The sequence below is a fragment of the Molossus molossus genome, unplaced genomic scaffold, assembly GCF_014108415.1.
Source record: "Molossus molossus isolate mMolMol1 unplaced genomic scaffold, mMolMol1.p scaffold_m16_p_1, whole genome shotgun sequence".
NCBI classification, from domain to species: Eukaryota; Metazoa; Chordata; class Mammalia; order Chiroptera; family Molossidae; genus Molossus; species Molossus molossus.
The window spans coordinates 67365362-67377534 of record NW_023425344.1 but is presented as its reverse complement, the minus strand read 5'-3'; positions in this window follow the sequence as shown (position 1 = coordinate 67377534).

The window sequence follows — 12173 nt, the reverse complement described above, 5'->3', positions numbered from 1 at the left end:
TGCAAATACTTTCTCTTAGTCTGTGGCTTCTCTTCTCATTCCCTTGACAGTGTCTTTTGCAGAGCAGAAGTTTATATATATATATATATATATATATATATATATATATATATTTTTTTTTTTTTTTTATCCTCACCTGAGGACATTTTTGAATTTTGTCTTCAGATAGAGTAGGAAGGAGAGAGGGAGAAAGAGAGAGAGAGAAACATCGACGTGAGAGAAACACATTGACTGGCTGCCATCCACACGACCCCAACTGGGGCCGGGGATGAATCACAACCGAGGTACGTGCCCTTAGCGGAAACCGAACCCAGGACCCTCTGGTCTGCAGACCAACGCTCTAACCGCTGAGCCAAACTGGCCAGGGCAGAGGTTTTTAATTTTAATTAAGCCAAGCTTATGAGTGATTTCTTTCATGGGTCATGCCACCGGTGTTCTATTTTAAAAGTCATTATCATACCCTAGGTTACCTACATATTCTCCTTTGATAGCTTCTTGGTGTGTTGTAGTTTCGTATTTTCCACTTAAGTATATGATCCATTTTGAGTTAATTTTTGTGAAGGGTATAAGGTCTGTGTCTAGAAACATTTCTTTTGTATGTGTGTCCATTTGTTTCAGCACCATTTGTTAAAGACTATCTTTGCTCCATTGTTTTGCCTTTGTTCCTTTGCCAAGATCAGTTGACTTTATATATGAGTGTATTTCTGAGCTCTCTATTCTTTTTCATAAGTGATCTATTTGTCTCTCCTTTCACCAGTACCACATTGTCTTGATTACTGTAGCTTTATAATAAGTCTTGCAGTAAGGTAGTGTCAGTTCTCTGACTTTGTTTTTCTCCTTCAACATTATATTGGTTAGTCTGGGTCTTTTGTGTCACTATCTCCAAACTAACTTGGTTGGACTTTTACTGCAATTGCATTAAATCTATAGATGATGTTGGGAAGAACTGACATCTTGACAATATCGAGTCTTCCTATCCATGAACATAGACTATCTCTTCATTTATTTAGAGAGTCCCAAATAAGATGAACCCCAAGAGGCCCACACCAAGACACATCATCATCAAAATTCCAAAGGTTAAAGACAAAGAGAGAATCTTAAAAGCAGCAAGAAAAAAGCAGTTTGTTACCTACAAAGGAGCTCCCATAAGACTGTCAGTTGATTTCTCAAAAGAAACTTTGCAGGCTAGAAAGGAGTGGCAAGAAATATTCAAGGTAATGAAAAGCAATGACCTACAACCAAGATTACTCTATCCTGCAAAGTTATCATTTAGAACCAATAGACATATCAAGAGTTTCCCAGACAAGAAAAAGCTAAAGGAGTACATTGCCACCAAACCAATATTATACAAAATGTTGAAGAGTCTTCTTGAAGGAGAAGAAGAACAAAAATATGAAATGACAATTAATACACATCTGTCAACAATTGAATCTACAAACAAAATGAGCAAGCAGAACAGAAACAGGCTTATAAATACAGAGAATGTTTTGTTGCTAAATTGATCATTTTTCACTCAACAATAGAAGACTAATATGCCTCCCTTCTACTTCCATAATCCTACTGTTATGTGCAAACATTGGGACCTTGTCCAAACCTGGAATGACAATATTAAATTTCAGTTTCCTATTCAGTGACTACATCCTCCTGTTTCAGCTCTTCAGCCTCCAAGCGACTCTTCCATGGGCTTGAATTCTAAATGTCTCTTCCAGATTCCATTTTCTGATGATGAATCATTTCAATCACTTAACTTCCTTTTAATTATATATTTTTGTATAAAAACATTTATAAACTGATTTTTTAAAGAGAGGGGAAGGGAGAGAAAGGTAGAAATTTTTATGTGAGAGAGAAACATTGATTGGCTGCCTCCTGCGCACCCCCTACTGGGGATCAAGCCCAAAACCCAGGCTTGTGCCCTGACTGGGAATTGAACCAAGACCTCTCAGTCCTTGGGATGACACTCAATCCACTGAGCGTCTGTTGTCTGTTGCCTTTCATCTGGTTTGATCCTGATCAGCTCCTGGTTGCAGGTGACCTCTCATGGTGTTTGCCTGGCCTCCAAACCCGAGCCTGATTAGCTTATGGTAGAGGCACTTGCTCTGTGTGATGCAGGTCATTCTGTTTGGCTGTACATGGTAAGCCACAAATGGCTGTCTTTCTGTTGTGTGCACTTATAAATATTGTATACTAGGGTGCGTTTGTTTTTGTCTTGTGTAACTTTGCCTGTAATTTTGCTTAATTTGTTAAAAGATGGGTCATATCCCACTTTGCTGGGAGACCTGGCTGCTTGTGGTGGGCTGACCCTGTAGCAGGATTGCAGGAACTTTCCAGCAGCTGCTGAGAGTTCTGGGTTGGTTGTTTCTTTTATTTTAATCTTTTACTTATTTATTTATTTATTTTTTAACCCTCACCCGAAGGTATTTTTCCATTGATTTTCAGATAGAGTGGGGGGGGGGGGGGTTGAGAGAGAGAGAGAGAAACATCAGTGTGAGAGAGACAAATCAATTGATTGCCTCCTGCATGAACCTGACCAGGGCCAGGGACTGAACCACAACTGAGGTATGTGCCCTTGACTGGAATCGAAGCCATGCCTACGTGGTCTGTAGGCCTACACTCTAACTGCTGAGCCAAACCAGCCAGGGCTAGGGCTGGTTGTTTCTGAAAGAGTTAAGAAGGAGAGAATTGAAAGGGACTAAGAAAGTCCCAGGGGGTTCATGTAAGTTACAGATGGTGTATGCAAGTTAAAAAAGAGTTGTGTAGAGGGAAGCTCATGGACAGATGCTGGTGGGCCTGCTGCTGCTGAGGCTCAGAGCCCTGCCTTGGCCCTCTGGGAGAGTTCCTCAGCCTAGGTGCCAGCAACTCTTTTTTCTTCCTTGAAACGGCAGCGTGTTTGCAAACAGCTAAAAGTCCCTCAAACTCAGCCTGAAAAGTTTTCCCCTTCCTCCCCTCAAGACCTGCAGGATTGGGGTGCTCTGTTCCCACCACTTGTCTGTGCTGGGAAGGAGGAGGGATGCTAATTAGAAGCTCCATTGTGATCTTCCCTGGCAAATAGGTTTTACAAAATGCTGCAGCACCCTCCCACCCTCATCTCTCTACTGTGCTGCCCACCCAGGGCCCCACCCTGGCAACCATGCAGCCTGTTTAACCAGAGGGTGTTGCTAGGTTCCTCACCAAGGTTGCCAGTTGGGTCTCTGGTCAGAGCACATAAAAGAACCAACCCATTTAATGAAAGCATAAATAAGCGGAACAACAAATCAATGAAATTCCTTCTCTTTCTCTCTCAAATCAATTAAGAAACAAACAAACACTTTCACTAAAAAATAAGTCTTCATTGATAACCAAAAAAAGTTATAGGGGCATGACTGCACTCTATGGCCTGCCCAGTTAGGAATTTATGACTTATGGTGGCATTTCCCCCTTTATTGGTCCACATTTTCAAACAGAATGGAAAATTATCAGCTTGAGATTAGGTTGTAATATAACTTTGGCTAGAAAATAAACTGACATTAATATGAAGAAATCACAATCTAAAATATTTTAAAAATTAGACTAAAAACAAAAAGAAACATTTTTATTGTTTGTTTTAGTGGTCTTTTTTTTTTTTGGATGAGGATATGACTTTAAGTGTTGTCATCTGTCTGAATATATGTACATTTAGTAAACACTGACATTTTATCTATTTTGCTTTTAAATAACATTCATTTTTTCCAATATAAACATTGTATATCTATACTATATCAAATTTAGAAAATTACACTAAAGTAGAAGAAAAATATAATTATATAACTACCCAGAAAACAAACATTTCTTGTCTTGCCAACTATTTTCTATGTGTAGGTTTTGGGTTTGTTTTTATTTTACATAATTGCACAATGCTATATTCAACTTACTATCCTATTGGTTTTTTATGTGTTCTTTTTGTCCACTTCATGTGTGTTTTCTCCATTTTTAGAAGTCCCCTCTTGGTTGCCTTCAGAGTTTGCTGGAAATTTTTTCATCTTTTCTGGTATCAATAAAGTTTTATTCTTTAGAAGGTGTTTTTCAATTTTGCAAACACTTAGTAAGAGCCAGTTCTGGCCCTGGCCGGTTTGGTTCAGCGGTTAGAGCATCAGCCCACAGACCAGAGAAGGGTATGTACCTCTGTTGCTGTTTGTCTCTGGCCCCAGATGGGGTCGTGTGGGTGGCAGCCAGTTGATGTGTCTCTCTCACATTGATATTTCTCTCTCTCTCTCTCCCTCCTGCTCTAGCTGAAGATAAATGCAAATGTGTCCTCGGATGAGAATTAAAATAAAATTTTAAAAAAGCCAGATCTGAAGACTTTTTCCCAGTCTTGGCTTAAAATGACAAATGTATTTGTATGTGGGATTTTAAGGGTCTTTAAAGTGACTCAGAAATTGAATAAAAGGAAGAAAAAAAACAACCCCAATTTCACCCAAGTGTTTGGGTGCTTCATAGATATATTCTTTTAAGTCTTTAAAAATATACAGTATAAAAATTTTAATATTACAAAAATAATTGTTTAACCAATATTCTAATCTAGGACTCCTGGCTAAAACTCGCTTGTATGGGGTAAAGAATTTACAGTAATTCCCGGTGTTGCAAACCAGAAACTATCTGGATGCAAGTACTAATTTCTGAGAGTGGATATAGCAGGTGGATTTTGGCATAGCCACGCACACTCAGCCTGATAACCTGAATCTGCACAATCTCTTTCCAACTTTTCCATAGGATCAGTGTTTTGCCAAGAAGAGTTTATTACAAGGGTGTGGAGAATGCATTCGAACTGTTTCCAGTAATATTTTCTTTCAAAAAGTTTTCTCCCCCCCCCCCATCCCCCACCCCGACTTTATTAGCCCTGGGGCGCAGGAACCAACTTCTAAGAAGCTCATTCAATAGAGACCGCCACTTGCTCTGATTGGTGAACCGGTGAAACTGAAAAAGCCTAGGCGCCAGAGTCCCCTGGTGCTTAGGCGCGCGGGGCACAGGCGGTGACCAAATCCGTCGGGGCCGGACGGGGTACTGACCAGCTGGGGTGGCGTCGTGTGATTACCAGGGCTCGTCTCCGAGTGCCCATTTCCTACAAGCCCTGCACAGAGTTTTCGGTTTGTCCCTTAGTGCTCCATGACCCGGACCCACAGGCGGTTGGTGGCGGGTCCAGAGCGGAACTCGGTACCTGCGCGACCCCTTGCGGGGGATCCGCCCAGGCGCTATCCCAGCCGGGCAGGCGGCGCCACCTGCGCGGACCCCAGAGAGCCCGGGGCGTGAGGGAGGGGCCGCCGCCCTGCGCCGTCCCCGCCGCCCTAGAAGGACGAGGTGAAACCCCCCTGGGCTGGAACTGCGCTCTTCTCACCGCCCCAAGTTCGCCAGGACCGGGGGCCGGCGCCCTCCCCGGTGCAAACCGCGCAGCGTGAGTGCTGGGCTCGAGGGCGGGCGCCTGGGCGGGCTGTCCGCGGGGCTGTGGCCGTTGGTCCCGGAAGGTCGCTTACTGCGGGGCTTTTCTGCCAGGGGCTGTGTCCTGAGTCCGTTATAGTCCGAGTCCCCAGCGCGCGGGAGGGTAGAGGGAGCCCAGAGACTGGGGACACGCAGGAAGGCGGCAGCCTGGACAGGAGCCAGGGAGATTTTGGAAAAGCTTCACGTTTGGAAAGCACAGTACAGATGCTTGACGTCCTTGTGAAGCAGGACCGGCTTCCTTAGAGTATGTCGGGAAGGTCGGGCGGACTCCTCTCCGCGTTGATGTAAATGATTATTAGTGCTCTGCCTCTGAGCACATGGATCCTGAGGTCCCAGCCCTGCAACTGCTGAGTAAGTGGTGACAACCCTTTGGGATGCCTGTGGCTTGAAGGGCCGGTGGGTGTTGGGAGTACATTTGGTAGAAAATTCAATTGAGATGACTAGGTTTTTGTTAGTCCCTCCTAGTTTCATTTGATATTGAATGTGAAAGACTTAGCATAATACTCTCTAGATCTAGAACCATCCATGTTGTAGACGACAAGATTTCATTCTTTTTTTTTTTATTGCTGATTAATATCCCATTGTATATATGTGCCTCTTCTTTTCTTTTTTACATTGAGTTGAGAGGAGGGAGAGGGGCATCGATTTGTTGTTCCATTTATTTATTTTAAAGGTTTTTTTTTTTTTTTATTGATTTTTACAGAGAGAAAGGGAGAGGGAGAGGGAGAGGGAGGGAGGAGAGAGAGAGAGAAACATCCATGTGAGCAGCTGCCTCCGGCACACTGCCGACCGGGGACTGAGTCCACGACCTGGGCATGTGCCCTGACCAGGAATCCAACCCGCAACCTTTCCAAGCACCGGAGGATGCAAGAGCAACTGAGCCACACCATCCAGGGCTGCTCCACTTATTTATTCATTCGTCAGTTGATTCTTGTATGTACCCTGATTGGGGATGGACCCACAACCTTGGCATATCAGGACAAGGCGCTGACCAACTCAGGCACACCAGCTAGGGCCAAGGTTTTTCTTATCACATTGGAAATGGAGCTATTTATTGCAGCACAGTTTTAAAATGGACTTTTAAAATATATATATATCTTATTGAACCCAATACATCCAAAATATTTTTACTCATATAATCAATATAAAAATGATTGATGAGGTATTTTACATTCTTTTTTGTTGAGATTTAGATCTCTATTCTTTTTACTCTTTTTTAATTGAGGTATAATTGACATGTAACGGTTTCAGGTGTACAACATAATGATTCAATAATTGTATACATTGTAAAATGATGACCACAATAAGTCTAGTTAACATCCACCACACAGTTACAAGTTTTTCTTTTCTCCTACTGAGAACTTTAAACATATAATACAGTATTATTAACCATACTTACTATGCTGCCCATTCCATCCCCAGGACTTATTTATTTTGAAACTGGAAGTCTGTAACAAAACTGACTTGTTTTAAGTGTATTGTTACCTGGTGTTTACAAATCTCATTTCTGGACTATCAACTTATTGTTGCTTTTCCCTCTATGGAAACGCAGACACTCTCCAGATGTCTTCCAATAATAATCAGGTTTTTATCCCAGTGTCACAAAGAAACACAAATGGCCTCGCTGGGATGTCCCTCAAAGACCTGAAGACGTTTACTGAAGAAGCCGTGTTAAGTTTTCATATCTGCTATCGAGTAAAAGGCAAAAGTGGCTTTCTACTTAGTCGAAAAACAGTTGAGAAAGAAATACTGATGAATATCAAGTATGTGCATGAACTTTTGTTTAAATAGCTTTATTGATATACAGTGAACTTCACAGGTATAGCCTAATACAAGTACAGGTGCTATGGACATATGTATACATGTCTGTACAGATACATAGACACATACTTTAACTTCTTTGGGCTCACCTGGGAGTGAAATGGTTGGATCACATGTTAGGTATGAGCTTAATTTTTGTTATTGTTAATCCTCACCCGAGGATATTTTTCCATTGATTTTTAGATAGAGTGGAAAGGGGACAGAGAGAAACATCAACGTGAGAGAAACACATGGATTGGTTGCCTCCAGTAAGACCCTGACAGGGGTGGTGACGAGGAAGTCAAACCTACAACCCAGGTACATGCCCTTGATTGGGAACTGAACCCTTGACCCTTTGGTCCACAGGCTGACACTCTAACCACTGAGCCAAACTGGCCAGGGCTATAAGCTTAGTTTTTAAAAGAATAACCAAACTTTTTTAAGTGGTTGCATCATGTGCATCAACTTTTGTTTGAGAATCTGAATAATAATGTGCCATTTAGTTTTTCCTGAGTAAGCCTTGTGGTTTAGTGGAAAGAGGCCTGGCTGTGTGACTTACAAATTCCCGACTGTGGGGATAGAATTATAATCTCTGAGCTTCAATATTCTAAATGTGAAATAAAAGATCTGTCACTGTACTTTATGAGCCAGACACTTTAGGTACTTATGCAATTTATGGCCTTTCTGTTCTAGAAGCAAGAGTCTGGAGTTTGAAATGACAATATATTGTGAAAGTACTATGGTTTTCAAATAGACTTGTTTTAAATGAGTGGCCTGTTTATACAGTCATTTATCACCTGTAACAATTTACCTAAAGCTTTACCTCATTATACAGACAGACAGAAACTACTAAAATACAAGAAAACTCTAGTTTAGTTTAAGTTATGCAGTACAACTCCAACGTCATAGAATTAGGATCCAAATCAATACAAAACTGATTTTCCTTCTCTTTATCCATTAATGAATTCATCACGTGGTGGTGGAGTGGGCAGTAGCGTGAGGAGGGAAATGGGAATAGAACCTACTTGGGACCACATCTCTCTATTCTTTCCCAGATGGTAGCCATGCAGATTGTTCATGTTTTTCTGATTTCTAGAGAATGGAGCCTGATTCTTTCTGTGGAGTGGGGAGTGCATCTAGGTTTCTCAGACACCATGGCTTGTGTGTTTTATTTAGTTAATGTGTTTGATAGTGAAAATAATTACACCTAATAAAACAAGAATTTTGTCTAGCTCTGTGAGACTGGAGGAGTGGTTATAACTTATATAGAATCAGATGCTTCTCATGTTTTCTTGAGGCGTTCTATGGGATTGTGGTCTTTTCTGTTAGTAGCAGCCAACTGCTCCCAGGAGGCTAGGAAATGACAAATAGGGGACAACATTTTTGCATGTGGGTGGAGAAGAAAGGACAGGGACCTGAGATGGATGGTGAGGTCAGTGGCTATGTAGAATTAGATAGAACTTTCTTTTTTTTTTTTTTTTATCCTCACCCGAGGACATTTTTCCATTTTTTGTTCAGGTAGAGTGGGAGAGAGAGAGAGGAACAGAGAGAGAGAGAGAAACATCAATGTGAAAGGAACACATCGAGTGGCTGCCACCCACACAACCGACCAGGGCCGGGGACAAACTGCAACCGAGGTACGCGCCCTTAGCGGGAACCGAACCCGGGTCTCTCAGGACCACAGGCCGACGCTCCAACTGCTGAGCCAAACTGGCCAGGGCAGATAGAACTTTTTTCATGCACCATCACATACTCTCATACCCCTACTCCCTTGTTGCTTTCTTGTATTGGTTAAGAAACCTGGACTAGGAAAATAAGAAGAGGAAGGGAGGCACAAAGCTTTTCTGTTTTGTTACATGACTAGATAGAGTTGACTGACCTCTTTGAAAGCTCACAAGGTTTTTGTGGAACATACCAATCCAGAAAATGTTGGTCACTTCAGATTTTGTGCTAAGTGGAAGGTAACAAATAATTTGAATATGTGCAGGTTGAATGGATTTCAAATTCATACTGGGCAAGTGTACATTTATCTTGCTTATGGTTTAAAGCTAATAACTCAATACATTGAAAGTGTCATCTGCTTAAGGCTTCAAAATTTTTTTTTATGGTTCAGTGATAAGTGTTCCAGCAATAACTGAGTTCTTTATTTGTATTCCTGGGTTCATTAAAACTGTGTCATTTTTTTTTCTTATTTTGTTTGTTTGTTTATTTATTTTAATCCTCACCTGAGGATATTTCTCCACTGATTTTTCAGAAAGAGTGGGAGGGATTGAACAGCAACTGAGGTATATGCCCCTGACTGGAATCAAACCCGCAATTCTTTAGTTCGCAGGCTGATGCTCTAACTGCTGAGCCAAACCGGCCAAAGCATACTTTTATTTATTAATTACAGTTGAAATACACCATTCTCTTAGTTTCAGGTGTACAACACAGTGATTAGACATGTATATCTGTTACAAAGTGATCACCCCGATAAGTCTTCATAGAACACCAGAGTTTTCTTGCTTATTCATACTTCTGATATGGGCATCCATGAGAAAGGTCATCCCTTTTATTCGATGTAGCATTTCTAATGTTTCTCTTATCTGCTGCTTCTACTAAACAGCATTTCTGGGATGGGAGAAAGGTAGCTCTCATTTGTCCTATTTTTGACTTGCATTTGATAGCACCACTGCCATTCAAAATAGTAATTATATCCTAAAAAGTGATGAGAATCTTGATTTTTGTTTTTCCTCTGGACATTTGTAACCTCATTTGTAGAACTAAGTACCTAGAACCTGATGTCCTCTGTGGAGAAAAGAAGGTAAAACAAAATATGACTATGAGAATTCAGAAAGGTCAGATTTTACTACCCCATAAAAATTCATTCTTGTGCCTGTCAGAGAATACCTTTCACAGAGGCAAGTGTAGCTATAAATTTCCTCTTAGCACTGTTTTCATTAGATACCATAAGTTTTGGGCTCAGAGCAGAGGCAACAAAGAGAAATTGTCATCTCTTAGTCTTTCCTTGTATGAGAATTATTTGTATGCTTCAAAAACTGCTGCATAAGCGTACCAGCTGGACCCACGTACCCCAGTAGCATCTACCACAACAGACCAATACCAGCTGCCAGTTGTCAATCCTCCAGGACTCACAGCAGGCAAGAGGCACTACACACCAAAACATTCTGGGAGGCACAGCAGCCTTATTTGATACACACTGACCTGCTTACACATCCCAACCTCCCCAACCTCCCTCACCAGGTCTAGAACTACCAGACTGCTAAAATGGTGATACAAAGAAACAACACCCAAATGAAAGAAAAGGAGGAATCACCAGAAGAGGAACTACATGAAATGGAAGCAAGCAATTTGTCAGATCAAGAATTCAAAGCAATGATTTTAAGAGTACTCAAACAATTTAGTGAGAACTACAAGTGACTTAATGAGAATTATAAAGAGTTCAGTGGGAACTACATCAGCATAACAAAAAAAGTAAAAGCTATGAATAAAAATCAAGTGGAAATAAAGAATGACATAGCTGATATGAAAAAATACCTTAGAAAGATTCAATAGATTAGAAGACTATGAAGACCAAATCAGTGGCTTAGGAGAAAAGGTAGGAAAAAAACCCAAATAGAGCAGCAAATAGGAAAAAAATAAAATAAAAAAGCAGGAGGATAGTTTAAGGGAGCTTTGCAACAATACGAAAAGTAACAATATTCACATCATAGGGGTACCAGAAGGAGAAGAATCCGAGAAAGGAATAGAGAACCTGTTTGAAGAAATGACATAAAAATTTCCTAATTTGGTGAAAAAAAAAGTCACACATGTCCATGAAACACAGAGTCCCAAGCAAGATGAACCCAAAAAGACCCACAGCTAGACACGTCATAATTAAAATGGCAAACATTAAAGACAAAGAAAGAATCTTAAAGGAAGCAAGAGAGAGACAGAAAGTTACCTACAAGGGAGTTCCCATTAGACTGTCAGTTGATTTCTCAATAGAAACACTGAAGGCCAGAAGGGAGTGGCATGAAGTAGGCAAAATAATGAAAGGCAAGGGTTTCAATCCAAGACTACTTTATCCAGCAAGGCTATCATTCAAAACTGAAGATGAAATAAAGAGCTTCATAGACAAAAAATATTGAAAGGAATTTACACCACCAAACCAGCACTGCAAGAAATGCTAAAGCAACTGTTGTAAGAAGAAGAAAGAGAGAGAGAAAGGAACACAGGCATAAAATAAATATCTATCAATAATAACCTTAAATGTAAATGGCTTAAATGCTCCAATCAAAAGAAATAGAGTAACTGATTGGATAAGAAAACACAACCCATATATGTTGTCTACAAGAGACCCACCTCACAACAAAAGACACAGGATGAAAGTGAAGGGATAAAAAAAAAATTTCTAGGCAAAAGGAAATGAAAAAAAAGCTGGTGTAGCAATACTCATATCTGATAAGATAGACTTCAAAACGAAGGCCATAATAAGAGACAAAGAAGATCACTACATAATATTAAAAGGATCAATCCAACAAGAGGTTATAACCCTGGTAAGCATGTATGCACCAAATATAGGAGAACCTAAATATATTAAAAACCTTCTGAAGGACTTCAAGGGAGAGATCAATAGCAATACAGTCATGGTGGGTGACTTTAACACTGCACTGACACCACTGGATAGATCTTCTAGACAAAAAATTTACAAGGACACAGAGTCCTTAAATAACTCACTAGATCATTTGGACTTAAATGATCTTTTCAGAACATTTTACCCCAAACCTTCAGAATATACATTCTTCTCAAGTGCACACGAGACATTCTCAAAGATAGACAACATGTTAGGACACAAAGTAAGTCTCTACAAATTCAAGAAGATTGAAATCATATCAAGCATCTTCTCAGATCACAATGGCATGAAACTAGAAATCAATTACAAT